General features: G+C 44.8%; 1 protein-coding gene across 4 annotated transcripts in view; it reads left to right on the top strand.

Annotated features, from left to right (window-relative positions):
- The window catches only part of IL13RA2 (interleukin 13 receptor subunit alpha 2), a 774,005-nt gene that overhangs the window by 150,333 nt on the left and 608,354 nt on the right, over positions 1 to 15,318 (top strand). The gene's annotated exons all lie outside the window — the stretch shown is intronic.

Here is a 15,318-nt window from a genome sequence, read left to right as displayed (position 1 = left end):
GGAATCGCAAGTTTGAAACAAAAAAGTTTCATAAATTAACAATGGTGATTTCCAAATAGCGATTGCTATTCATATTCTTTGAAAATCCGGCCGTATGGACCAGATGTACATAGTTTTCCGTTTGCAATTTCCTAATAACAATTTTTTTCGATTCATTATTAGGAAATCACAAACAGCTATGTACAGCAGTGTGTTTTACACTGTTTGCGATTCCCAATGGGTCGCAAGGAACCTTCCTCAATTAAATTCATGAGGCAGGTTGCAATTTGCGACCCACTGGGAATGGTTAGCACTCAGAGCGATTGTGGCCTACTGGGGTCAGGAGACTGCCATGTCTGTCACTGCTTTTTTTTTGTTGAAAATATTTTTATTCGTTTTTCTTGAATATTACAGCGTAACTTTTGTAAGCATATACAGTAAATTTTGCACAATATCTTCCCACCAGAAACAGTTTAAGTATAATAAAGTCACAATTATACATTATTCCAACAATTGAGGACAGGCTTTCCACAGCTCGTCGTGTGTTCATGGGCCTATTCCGAATCTGAACTATCATCCTCATTATCTGATGGTGGTTCGCAGATATTGACTCTGTAGGCATTCCATGTCCCCTAAATTTTCTTCAATTTTTTGGGGCAACCTCTGCAGCTAAACACCGCCCTTTCCGTTATCATGGCCGCATCCATATCCCCCCTCCATGCCCTAAGGTAGGTTTCTCTGCTCCACCCCATCTTTGTGCTATATTTCTTTTATCCACCATCATACCCAGTGTCACCCAACTCTGTCCTGAACGTGTAAGATCATTGGGTTCCCATATATTTAGAAGACAATGCCTGGGTTCCGGCATCAGTGAGATTCCCTCTGATTGAGACATAGTCCTCAATACCTGTGTCCAATATTGAGCTATTCTGGGGCAGTCCCATATGGTGTGATAAAAGGTCCCCTCCTCACCACATCCCCTCAGGCAGTAGGGATGATCTACCCTTCCTACCTTATGTAGAGTGCTTCTAGTGTAATAGGAGCGGTGTAGTATGCGTAATTGTATCAAATGGAGACGTGAGGGAATGCCCACTTCTTTCGGGGATGCCAGTGCCTCCTGCCACTCCGATTCATCAAGCTCCCCACAGTCATGAGATCATTTTTCCCGTAGGGTTCCTGTTGGATCAGGTAAGTTATTCAACAATTTACGGTAAATTAGGGAGGTCGCCCTCTTTGGCATGTAGTCAGTTAATAATCTGTCCTCTAGAGGAGACGCCTCCGGGACTTCCGTGTCAGGTGGTAGTGCTGTCATTAATGCGTATCGCATCTGTACATATCTAAACTGTTCAGTGGGGGCTAAATCGTATTGCTATCTTAGTGTATCAAAGGAAAGTACTTCTCCTTTCTCCCACATATCCCCAATCGTCAATATTCCTATAGCAACCCAACAATCAAAACCCTTGGTGTGCCTAAGTTTCCCTAGCCGCTTTGTGTCCCACAGTGGAGTAAGCTGCGTTAATACCCCCTGCCACCCCAACTTTGCCTGCGCTGTATGCCATAGTGTAAGTGTGTGTCGCAGTGGCCCAAACTTTGTTAGAGATCATTTTTTATCGTAAAGAGGAGCTAGTATACCAGACACTCCTAACTGCTCTCTGTCCGTCTTTAGCGCCGGTTCCGATTGTGGAAGATGTATTCATTGATTAATTACTTTTAATTGCTGTCACTGCTTTTTAAATAAAGCAATTTTTTATTTTGAAATGCAGTCCATTTTCCTTAAAGGAAAACGGGATGCATTTAAAAAAGAAAAATGAAAAGTTTCCTTTTAATTTTTTAAGAGTAGGCAGTGGTCCCTTGGTGACCCTATCCCGTTTGCGAATGGGTTAACACCTCCTTCAGAGAGTTGGTATAAAATGAATGTTTTGCAACCGCATACCAGTTGCAAAACATTCATGCACGTACCTGTGACTTGCTATTAGGAAGGGACGCCCTTTGGCATGCCCCTTCCTAATAGAGACTCGCAAACCCAATTTGTTATTTGGTAATAGCTTACAGAATCGCAAATAGTGCGAGCTGAAAAAAAGCTTTGTACATCTGGCCTTATATGTCTTGCTCCTTTCTTAGATGTGAATTACTTCTGAAAGTCCAGGCCTAATTTTCAAAACATTTTCTGTTAGTAGTTATATCCTACTCCAGACTTAAATTTAGCTGACACACAATGTTGGCATATCTAAAACATGCCTACTCATTTTGTGATTCACAAAGTTAGTAAGCATGTAGTAAACCATGGAATACATAAGCAAGCCAAACTTATACCTGGTGTAAGACACCATTAATCACAGAAAATGCTTTATGATTTTGGCGTAGACACTCAGATGTCATTTACAACAAAGATAGTCTCTTTATACCTTTTTTATGTTTTTCATAAAATAACTTATAGGCAACACAGAGGTCATCAATAAGCATTAACTAAGGAATATGTCCATCGATCCAGTGTTACCTCTTAGAAATTAAAACCAGGAGTTCCAAAACATCCGCCACTGCCCCAAAACCCCAGAAAATAAGTGTTGCTACTTTTTTGGTTAACTGGTTAAACATACCTTGCAAGTAATGGAGACTATTTACTGTCGCATCTATCACAAAGTATAATCAAGCTGTGCCCCCAGAACTGTCTCCTCTTCATTCTTTCCCTGTTACCTATTAAGAGAAAATGCATAGAGTCTTAGGCCTAGGTCGGAGCCATGTGGTGCTAGTAGTCCAGTTGATCAGTAGTGCAATACATGGCCTTAGACTGATCTGTGTTAGCTTTGTTTAGTGCCCAAGTAGGCGTCTCCATGGCAAAAGTATTCAGCAAAATGTGGTGCCATTGAATTTCAAAAGGTGGGTTTTTGTATTTTCAATTCAAGGCTTTTGTTTAAATCACCCAACATACCACAGCCTCTCCAACATAATAGGGCACTCCCAGGATGGGATTAGTGACATTCAGTTGGGTACAGGTACCAGTCAAACATTACTTTTTAGCGTGCTTCCCTTCCTTGGATACTCGTGTTATTCTGGACTTTGGACAGTTGTACAACACATTTTACCAATCGCAAATGGCCCATTGGGCTGTTTGCAACTGGTAAAATGCATTTTTCTATGTACAAATTCTATTTTGTGTGGCGGAATCCTATTATCAACTTGCAAAATAGTGTTTGCAAGTCGCTTTTTGGAAGTGGTGTGCCAAGGGTGTCCCTCCTTAATTGCGAGTTGCGAGAGGATGTACAAATATTTTGCGACTGGAATGTGGTTGCAAATTAATCACAATTTACCACCTACTTCAATTAGGTGGTAAGTCAGTCGCAAACCGGTAGGGGTCCCCTGAGGACTCCTCCCCCTTACCAAATGGTAGCGAAAACATTTTTTAAGGTCAGGCAGTGGTAACGTTTCATTTTTGCTTTTGAAACACATCCTGTTTTCCTTCAAGGAAAGGGGGCTGCATTTCCCACCCAAAAACGTTTGCTTTATTTAAAAGCATACACAGACATGGGGGGTCGACTGTCCTCAGCAGGCCACCATCCCTGTGTTATTGCCCATTCTTAATGGGTCACAAATTGTGATCTGCCTCATGAATATTGATGAGGCAGGTCAATTACGACCCTATACGGAATTGCTAAAGTGTCTGAGACACATTAGTGCATTTCATTTTGCGAGCCTCTAATAGCGAGTCACATAACATCGAAATTAGAAACTCGGAAAATGAAATGGTCGTACATCTGGCCCTTTATCTCGCTACAGAATATTTCATTACTACTGCGAGGCCTACCTCCCCAACATATGCGTCCAGCAAACCATGACCAAAGCACAAATATAACGGTAATGGCTCACAATTACCGCACACTGTACAGTTCCCACAGTAACAAAAATGCTCACTTATAGGGCCAAGCGTTAAAAAGCCCTAATACTTAGAATATTTACGAACAGATAGAAGGAGCTCTAAAAACGAATCAATAGAGTATACATTGCCTACTAGACCTGAGATAAAGAAAAAATGTGTGCATTTTGTATTTATCTCAGGCCTAGTAGGCAATGTATACTCTGTTGATTCATTTATGGTGCTCCTTTTGTCTGTTTGTAAATAGTCCAGCAAACCATATATGCCCATTGAGGAGAGAGGCAATCTTAACTAAGATATCATACCTATGATACATATGAGATATGGTGTCTTTCATACCTGCAGCAGCTGCACAAACATTTCTCAGGGAGTGCAATCTCGAGTCGCTGCGGTCCTCAACCACACCTATAATACCAAGTTTCTTAATTGTCTGTACTGATACATTTTCCGTACGTTGCGTGAGAGTTCAGCCTTGCAGAATTCAAATAATTTGAAGCATGTCTAAACATGTCAACAAAGGTGTCCCCATCTTGTTTGCATTTGAAGCAACAGCTTGAGTGAATGCTGGATTTATGTCAATCAGAGTATGGTGTTAGGAAGGAGGGGAGAGCATCTTGCTTTACAGCCATGTCTCAGATTTTGAGGGCTGACCATATTGGGGTGCTAAGGCATACCTTGAAAACCAGGTTGCCTCTTTGATTTCCAGGGGGGGTAACAGAGCAGACAACTTGTTAAAGGTCGTTTGATATGAGGCTAGATTTTGTCAGCTGACCTAAGGGACCAGTCTACCAAGTCACTCAATTGGGAAGCTTTGTAATGTAATACACTGCCCAGTTCAATGGGTCTCTAAAGTGTTCTGTATACACATTGAGAACACCATAACTCTTGAAAAAATACAGTGATGAACTTAAACCAGGAGCATCTGGAATAGATGTTGGAAGAGGTGTAATGCATTCATTTTTATACATTGAACCAACCCAAGCAGGAGAGGTAGAGTGGTGCCCGTTTCCTCAAATCAATCTGAAGGGCTGCCAGGAGCCTCAGGTAACTAATAATGTAAAAATCTGCTAGTTTGTGAGTTATTTTAATGCTTAAGTATTGAATTGACTTGCTGACCCAGCTCAACAAGGTGTGCCCTTCAAGCTTGTCTATCGTGGTCTGGTCTAAAGTCAGATTAAGGGTTTCAGATTTAGTGAGGTTGACTTTAATGCTGGACACTTTCTCAAATAACTGCTGTTAGGTTATCAAAGGGCAACGTGAATGCGATGGTGAGTCGAGAGGATGTCATCCACAAAAAGCATCATCTTTTGTGTATCTGTACCAAACGGGATCCCTTCAATTCCCACCTCTTTTCCTATAAAAATCACTATTGGCTCTGTGCAAAGGGCAAACAGGAGTGGTGAAAGAAGGCATCACTGTCTTGTGCCCCTGTGAAGGGAGAACTAGTGTAATAAATGTCCTTTCTGTCTTATCTTGGAAGAAGGGGTTAGAGTAGCTTGCAATGACCATCAATAGCAAAGTTTGTCCTAGCCCTATTCCATGCAACACTTTGGAGAGAAATAACTACCCCACTCAGTAGAACGCCTTCTCTGTGCCAATGGATATCAAAAAGTCTGGGATCTATTTCCTTTGAAACATCTATACCAGGTGGAAACCCTTCTCATGTTGTCATTTGTCTGTCTTCCGACAATACAACCTTATTGGTCAGTAGTAGGGTGGACCAGTTCAGGGATTATTGATTATTGTCTTTTTGCTGATATTTTAGTGAGTTATAGGTCCATCCCGGTTTGAGCATAAGGGAATGCCGGCTTCTTCCATATAGCCTCTCTCCACTAGATAATTTAATAAGGGAGTCAGTCTACAGGCCAGGCTATGTGCAAAGATCTTATTGAAGTAACCCATGGCCATCAGGAACAGTAACCTTACTAGCCTGTAGAGAAGTTGGGTGGAGCATTCTTATCAAGATAATTCTCTTGGAAGCCATTGAGGGAGATATAGAGTATGGAATAAAAGTCACAGAACACTTCTAATTTAGCTATTTCTTTTGCTAGCGAATGACCATCAGAGAAAAGTATCTCTGGCACATACCCCTTTTCAGTCTGTCTGAGTATACATATTGTGCTGTTTACCTGTTGATAGGTTTTCTTCCTGAGCCAGAGAAGTATCACCTCAGCTTTATTGGTAGTAAGAGTATTCAGTGTGGCTCATATGGCCATGATCTTATTAAGAAGTGTCATGGAGGACTTCTTCTTGTGCTCACCCTGTCTTGTCTACAGATCCCCCTAAAGCTTAATTTCCCTGACCTTTAGCATTCTTAAGGGATGCTACAGCACCTGTACACTACCCCCGAGAGCCACCTTAAAGGTACTGCAGAGAGCATCATTTCCCACCTCTCCTGTGTCATTGAGAGAAGAGTAGTTCATTAGGTGTGTCAGCAAGTCAGACGTTAGGGCTGGGCCCTAGTCATCACCAGGTGAATTCGCCATTTTTTGTAATCTGACTCAGTCAGTGCACTAGTCAATAAAAATGTCACCGATGTATGGTCTGAGAGCGTGCTTAATTTAAATAAGACATCTCTAGTTGTTCCAACCAAACTATGACTCAATATAATTGATCCTAGAGTAAGATCTATCAGCATTCGAGAACAGTGTATTGTCTCTTACCCCTTGTGAAGCTCTCTCCAAATGTCTTTGAGGCCAAGGTCCCTTATATCAGACTTCTAACAATTTGAGAACATGCAAGTATAAGGGCCTTTCACCCCTGACCTGTGCAATTTATCATCTTCCACAGAGTTAAAGTCTCCTGTAGCAATTACATCTTACCCTGCAAATACCCCCAGTGTTTGCAAAACGTTTCATAGGAATCTTACCATATTGGATGCATAAATCATCTTGAAAATGGTTTTACTTCCTCACTTCCATCCCCTTACCATCACATACGTTCCCTCTATGTCATTCATATAATGTGCAACCCCATTATTTTCAGACTGGGCTGTTGAGTAAAAGACCATTAGCTATAACCTGTGTTGAACCTGGGTATGGTCCCCACTATTAAGAGGTGGGTCTCTTGAAATGTTATATTATCATAGTTCCTCATAAAGCTCCAGGGTTGCATTTTTTTGGCAGAGGCACTAAGGGCCAGATGTACGACCAGCAAAATTGAACCTCGCAATTTCCGACTCATTGCGATTCGCAATTTGCGAGGTGCAATTTGCCAAGTACAACAGTGTGTTTAACACTGCTTGCGATTCCCAATGGGGTCACAAATTGCGAGGCTCATTAATATTAATGAGCCTCTCGCAATTTCACAAGCCCATTGGGAATGGCAGGCCCCCCCGGTATGGTGGCCTGCTGGGATCAACAGACCACCATGTCTGGGACTGCTTTTAAATGAAGCAGTTTTTTAAAAATGCAGCCGGTTTTCCTTGAAGGAAAACGGGATGCATCTAAAAAAAAAACAATAAAAAAAAAATAAGACAAGTTTTCATTTCATTTCCCAGGGACCACTAACTGCCCTTAAAAAATATTTTTAGAGACACTCACAAAGTGGAAGGGGTCCACTGGGGACCCCTTCCAAATTGCGACTGCATTACCACCCTCTTCAAGAGGGTGGTAATTTGCGAGTGTTTTGCATATCTTTGCAATCACTATTAGGAAGGGACTGCCCCTTCCTACTAGCGAGCCGCAAAACCTATTTAGCGAATCGCAAATAAATTGAGACTCTGTAAATAGGCTTTGTACATGGCCCATGAGGTTTTTGCATGTGCAAACAGGTCGCAAACCCGTTTGCGCATGCAAAAATGGGTGGTACATCTGGCCCTAAGACCCTTGACGTTCAAGGAAATGATAGAAATGATTTCACTAGTTGAGAGTAATAAAGCATGTGACACCACTGCAGGTTATTGAGTAAATGTATACTATGTCATGTGGAAGCTGGAAGCTGTAGCTCAATGGGGTATGAACTAGGGTTGGGCGGAACTTGCAGAGTATCACTCCGTGGAATTCCACAGAGTTACAGAAAAACTCTGCGAGATTCTGAGGAATTCCATTAATGGGCGGAAAATATGCTGTTTGTGATGCACTTGCTGAAATTTAGTGCATTAACTACACCATGCATTGCGCAAGAGTGCGCAACCTTTTGAATTGATTAGAAAATCTACTTGAGGTGCAGCAAATCTATTCGACTGGCAGCCCTCTGATCGTGAATGCAGATGACCCCTGTCTTAGAAAATCACGCTAATGGACGCCAATTCTCCCTTGCCGGCTCACGTATTCTGGAGCCTTGCAGGAGAAGAATTGCACCACATGGCGAATGGCGGAATTACCCTGAACTCTGTGTTTAAGAGTAACTCCGCGAGTTCCGGCCACCCCTAGTTCAAACCCCATTGAGCTACAGCTTTCAGACCCCACATGACATATAATATATTTTCACCACCACATCTTGTAATTTATTTTGCTGCCCTCCTATCAGTGACCCCAACTGGTGGAACCTTTGCTACAGGACCTCAGGAGAACATCTCCCAACAGTGTGGAGAATAAGCCCAACGAAAAGGCATACAGCTCTGATCCATCTATCCCTTTCTGTGAACCCCTGATACTGAGATTATCTCAGCTGATACGATTTTCCATGTCCTGGCACTTTAAGATGACAGAATGTGCCTGACCTTGCAGGACTGTTAGTACTGCTTAATAAGTTGTGCTTGTCTCTTCCAGGGGGTCCACCCATCCCCTTACCTCAAGAGTTCTCCTATGAAGCATGCCAATTTCAAAACCAACTCTAATTTCAGGAACTGGAGACTTTCTGCCATATTGGTCTTCAGTTCCTTCTACACGTCCATTCTGAAGGTTGCTAAACTAAAGGACATGTAAACCCTCGTTGGTGGAATATTGTGCGATGCTGATGAGCCAGCACTCCTTCCTTTGAGTTCCGAGTTTGCGAGTACTGCCTATTTTGGTGACTACTAGAGTAAAGTAGTGTGACACTCCTTTCTGTGGATTAGCACTTTTCTTTGTTGGCATCCATAACTCTATCCTGAGTGGCTCGGGCTATCCTGTGCACCTCCAGCCAGGGGCAGTGATGTTGAAAGCCTCTCCAGGGATGTGGGTGTTATTCATGGGGATCATCTCTTACCCCCCTGCTTGCCTCATGGCATGCAAGCCTTTTGAATCTTCAGTCCACTGGCAAGAGGAACTTGCTTGTTCTGGATTCTCCCCAAACATGACAGTTATCTGAATCAGGATCCAGTGACCTTTCATCTTGAATGGCCCTGGTCCAAAACAGCACCACTTCGTCCTTACTCCTCCAGTACTGTATGCCTCTGTGGTCCTCTTGTGGCTGGTGTATGCAAGTATTCCTCGTGGGAGAGGGTAGCACCTCCAGTACTGTCCTATCTGGCTCAGCACCTGTCTTCCATGGGTTCAGGCAATGACCTGGAATCAGCCCCTTAATTTTTCCTGTCAGAGCAACACATATCAGATGCTGTGGGCTCTTTACAATTCCCAGACGACCTCTGCAGGAGTCATAAGGTGGATGTTTTCAGGGCCAGAATTGCAACCGCCAATTTGATGACCTTCCTACTTCATAATTGCTTGGATGAAACTCGGGTGGTTTGGGTTGCTAGTGCTCCTCTTGCCCTTCTGGAGCATCTTAATTGTCCTACAGTAGAAGGTCAGCTCTTTCCTCGAGCGGCCGTAAGCTGTTGATGTGCTAGCCTGAGCAACCTTGTATGCATAGCTGACTTGATTCCAAACCCCTACTATGGAAGCAAGGCCTCCATCACCCCATTTTGACCACATGCATTAGGCACAAAGCTGGGGAGTTAACACAAGTTCCCCTTGTGTGCTACTTCTAATTTGGTGCAATCTTGGACTCTATAAGACATTCTCATCAATATTCTGAGGATACACAGAGTTACCTTAAAGATTCCTGTGCCAATGATATCCTGAAAACATTTCAGTACTGGATAACTGCTCACCATCTGATACTCAATCTATTAAAAATAGTCTTCCTATTATGTCTTCACATTCATCATTATCAGTCCAAACCTGGTGTTTGTGATGTCCTAGACAGTACACCTGCTGCAATTGAAAAGGTTAGGGCCCTAGGTTTCAGTAAAATGTACTTGGATTACTCTGAGCGGGATATCCTTCATATATGTGATGGCCAAGAGTGCATGTATTTGGCTGAGACTTTTTGGGGTATTCTTTTGTTTAATCCTGTATAGGATCTCAAGACTCCAATTCCATCCTTGGCAGTACTAAGGACTGACTACTATAATTCAGTATTGACAGGAATTCCTAGGGGGGAATGGCTTGCAACACACGATGGAGGTCGCATAAGCGAAAAGCTCTGAGCCAGGGGCACCAAAATCCATTAGGGTTTCTGAAGCCCCTTTGTGGTAGGACTGCCAGAGAGATCACGGGGCATGGCAGAATGTGAAAGAATGGTGTCGCAGATATCCTGAGGAGCTGTGGTGCATATTAGCCCGAGTTTGGTCCATAGAGAGTTCAAGCAGCATAGCGGGCCTGCGGCGTGGGTGTGGCCTTTGGAGCGGCGGGCTGTCCTAGAGCCTGTCCGGCGAGATGGAGCCGGCAGTGGCATGCGCACATACACAAGGCCCCGGACCCAGGCCTGAAGGTGCAAGTCTGACTGCGACGACCGGAGGGACCCGACATTATCCAGGCACGAGCGCCGAAACCGGAAGCGGAATGTGTCAACCTCTGATGTTGATGTGAGGCCGGGGTGAGATTCCTCCAGAGCTGTAGTGACGGGCCAGCGGCATCGGCATGAAGCTATCACTCTCTTTCCCTGATGGCCTCCCTTCACCGGGCCTAGAGTGGCGTCACTGGAGATGGACTCCAGCGGCCGAGCTTGCACGCTGCATGGAAGACATTCATGCCCACGGATGATCCCCCACCGGGGGGTGAGTGCCCCCCTGGATCAGATGCAGAGAGTGCAGAGGGGTGTTCCCACCGCAGTGTCCCCAAGAAGATATAGCCAGTTGGGGATCTCGTGCGAGTGCTGCCAAGCGGATGAAGGCCGGCATGATCTGCCGGGAGTAACGCCTTGGGAAGCTGGAATGGCTGTGAAGTCCTGGTTAGCCGTTGGAGGTGGGTCCTTTAGGTGCCTTGGGGCCCGCTTTTTGCTTCTCTCTGCCTGGGGTCCCAGCCCCCTACTGGGCGTAGTAGTGCAATGCCAGGGACATGCCCACACAACATCATCGATTGGAAGGGGGCACCCTGAACCGGCTGTCCTGACTAGAATGAGGCAGGGGATATAGGGGTACCCCTGAGTTGTGACCTGAAAACTGAGGTGGATGCAGGGCTTGCCTGGGACACTTAGTTGAAGAGTGTAATACTTGGACAGAAAAGTGTGAGATCCTCAGCAGTATTGGGGCTGTTGCGAAGTTACTGTTGAAGGACAGTGCGGGTTTGTGGAGTGGTTCTAGAGCTGCGATTCTTTCCCGCTAAGTCCCTGTAAGGGGCCCAAGTGCTGAGTTTGGACCATGGCTTAGTAAAGACATTCTGCTGTGTGGAGCCACCAACGTCGTCACATACAAATGGAACCTGTCCAATGGTGATCTGGTGTACTATTACTGGGTCAGCACCCCATGTACCAGTGGGGTCTGAGGGTTGCACACTGGTGAAGACAAACAGAAACATCGACCAGATTTGTGTGTTACCCTTACGTTTAAGTACATACTATATCAACAACCTGATCATTAGTAAACATGGGCAAAGGGAAGACCAGAAACATATCAACAACCTGGTCATTAGTAAACATGGGCAGAGGGAAGACCAGAACAACCTCCAGGTCCGGAAGAACTGGGTCACACTAGCCGCAATCGGAGGCCTTGTCCGGACGCTCTTGGCAGATGGAAATGGGGGCCCCATCTAATCCCCCAGTGGATAAGCTGGACATGATCCTGAAAGAAATGCGATTTCCGAACCGCAATTGAAAGTCGATTGGGCACAATCTCCGTAGAAATTAATCTTCTTAAAGATGATCACAGTAAACCGTCAGATAAAGTCAGAGCAACAGAGCAAGTGTTGGAAACTGTGGGGCCCTAAGTGAAAGAACACAATGAACAACTGCACCAAATCCATCAACAAACTGAATCCTTACAGGCCCAGGCGGATGATGCAGAGGGACGGGCTCACTGCAATAACCTCAGGATTGTGGACCTTCCGGAGGGGCTAGAGGGCCACAACCCAACAATCTATATAGAGGAATGGCTGAAATCTACTGTGGCCCCACAGGTTTATCCACACATTTCACTGTAGAACGAGCCCACCGAGTCCACACACGTCGACCAATACCTGGTGCAAACCCCCGTCCAAGGATCCTGAATTATAGGGATCGGGATCATGTGTTACAGGCGACAAGAGATAATGGCCGGCTGCAGGTAGATAATGCAAGAATCTCCATATTCCCAGACTATACACTGGCAGTTCAGCGTAAACGATTTTCATTTATGGAAGTTAAAGCATGGGTCCAGGCAGCAGGTCTTACGTTTGCATTACTTTTCCCGGCCAAACTGAAAATCAATTACAATCAATGTTTTTTATTTTTTGATACGCCAGATAGTGCATGGGTCTGGCTGGACAGAAACTTTCCCGATGTATTACCGGCCTCATGCCTGGATACAACACAGCCGAGATCGCAACGTGGACCCTGGAGACGCAGGAAGGGTCTCACCACACAGAGTACGGGATTCAGTCCTCCATCCTGCCAACAGGTGCTGGAAGGCAGGCAAGAAGCCCTCCAGTCCGCTGAGGCTCGCCGCATTACACGTCCACCCATCAGTACCAGTCCTTCTGATGAGGCGAACACAGACTCTGATTCTGTAGGTAGTGTTGCATTATTCCCATCAGGCGCCTCGCAACTTAGTCATGATCCATTGGGCTGAATCGACTGTGCTTTCGGATAACCTGTGCCGCCGCAAACCTTGAGCTATTTAATCTGACCCACAAATAGACTATACTGGGCCCCGGTGACTCTTTAGTCATATTGTATTTTACTATACTTAGGAAATAATAGTTGTAACACACAAACACACAATATGGTAGTCCCATGGCCTGGCCCGTCCTGGGCACTTTCACACATTGTATAACTGTTTCCTTGGTGAATTAAGTATGCAGCTTACCCCAAAGCGAAAGCAACAGTTTAAAGTGTAATATGTTGACTTTGGGTCGAGCGAAATTTCATCATTGGACCCAGTATTGGGATAACGTTATTTCCTATATTTTGTTGCTGTGCTTTCTGGAGATGAGCTGGGGGGTTGGGACCTGGGGGGAGCGGGGGATGGGGCTTTGGGGGTGTTGCACATACTTGCAGATAATGTTGATTGCCCAATCTTACACAGTTATATCCTGGAATGTTCTGGGATGGGGTTGACCCACAAAAGGCACAGAATAGCAGTACAATTGCACCTCCTCAAAGCCCAAATAATATACCTCCAAGAGACAACAGAGGCTGGCAAATTGCAGAAACGTTGGAGAGGCCAACGTTTTGCAACAGCCTATTCCGCCTTTTCTAGAGGGGTTGCAATATGGCTCTTCCTTTGTACTCCAGATTTATTCCCGACCATTAAACAGAGCACCTACTTGGGCAAAAACATTTCTAATCACAACCCCATAGAATTGACATTAAACTGGGGCCAAGCCCCGCGCCTATCCCAACGTGGTGGCTACAACCTTCGCACTTAGAAAATCAAGTTTTCTGCGGCACATTACCCACAACCATAACCGCATATTTCGAAGAAAATTAAGGCACAGCCACAACCAGGTTTTTAGAGTGGGAGGCTTTTAAAGTGGTGATACAAGCAGCTTCTATGGGTTCCTAGGTAGGAGTTAGAAAGGAGGCAGACAGAGATCTAACAACTTTAGAGGATTCCTTGCAGACACTGGAGGTAGCAGCGCAGACAGACAAGGAGGGAGCAGAAAGGCTGCAGGAAGCCAGAATAAAATATGCTGAAGTTCTGGAGCGATTAAGAATAATTGACCTACAAGCTTATACTCTGCGTACACATGCTGAAAGCAGATAGGGCTAGCACATTATTAGCACGACTGATCAAACCCCAAGTGACTCCCACTCCCATTCTGGCAATATATGACTCCCAGCACACTTTGGTTACTACTCAAGCTGAAATAAATAAGACTTTTCAGGAACATTATACAAATTTGTATGCGGATTCCCCCCTAGATGTGACATGAAAAACCGAATGTTTTCTCGAGGAGATGGAACTTCCCTCTATTACAGATTCTAATGCTAAAGAATTGGCAGTCCCGCTTACCATGGCTGAGATTCGCACGGCAATAAAGGCGTTAGCCCATAATAAGACTCAGATGGGCTTCCTGTCAAATTTTATTCTACTTTCTACTTTGGAAATGCAACTTCCAAACACCGCGGGCAGTGTGGGGGCCCCTGATTTTAAGGCATATTGCATTGTTGAGTAATTACAGTGGCTGGCATATTGGTTAGCTGGACATCATTTTTTTGAACTAGACTATTCTCCTGAGCAATTAAGCGCCGAACACTACAGGCATTGCTATGTCCAGGAGCTGATGGGATGCGTAATACCCCTTTCTCTTGAACATTGCACCACACTATTGGAAGCAGGCATTAAAGTATGCAAAAATTCCTACCCCATATGCCCTAAACATTCCTCTTTGTGGCCTGCCCACAGGATGTAGTATATTGTCAAACACTCGGTTGCGGAGTTGGGCACAGGCAGGGATGGAGACATCGGGGGGCTTCTTTTTAGATTGTAATATAAGGCCCCATGATGAGTTTGTGTGTACCAATGCAGTACCAGACACATTATTTATCACACATGCAGCTATCACACAATTTGTTTGTTTATTTTGGCTGTTAGAACATAAGGAGCCCCCCACATTTCAATTATTGTGGGCCATCCACATAATGGGTCACGGGCGCCACCTTGTCCGTTGGCTTTTCGTAGATTAAGAGAGCACTTGAATACGCCATTACAATCCCTGCAGCAGAAACGGGAAATAGAACTTACAAGGGAATTGAAAGATAGAGAGTGGCTCATTGCTCAACCGCATCCTAGAAGGGTTTCCCACAACTTCAGACTAAAAACAATACAGCTATTCATATTACACTGGGCCTATCTTACACTACTGGCAATGCAGAACATGTACCCCACTGCTCCTGCTGAATGCCCAAGATGTTCACATCAGCTTACTGACTTCCATCACATGTTGTGGGCCGGCACCATATTGGGAAAGTTTTGGTTCGAGGTCACGCGGGCTCTGTCTCAACTGACAGGGCGCTCTCATTGGTCTACTATGGACGCCTGTCTTTTAGGCCTTTTTCCTGTCCACAAAACCGCAGCTTTAATGCGCCGCTTTGCGGGTCTAACCCTGATGCTTGCTAAAAGACTAATTACACAGCATTGGAAGGCCCGCGCGGCACCGCGTGTAGGCAAATGGAGGAAAGAGGTC

Source organism: Lissotriton helveticus, chromosome 4_1 (genome assembly GCF_964261635.1).
Source record: "Lissotriton helveticus chromosome 4_1, aLisHel1.1, whole genome shotgun sequence".
NCBI classification, from domain to species: Eukaryota; Metazoa; Chordata; class Amphibia; order Caudata; family Salamandridae; genus Lissotriton; species Lissotriton helveticus.
This window is presented reverse-complemented; position numbering and strand designations above follow the sequence as displayed.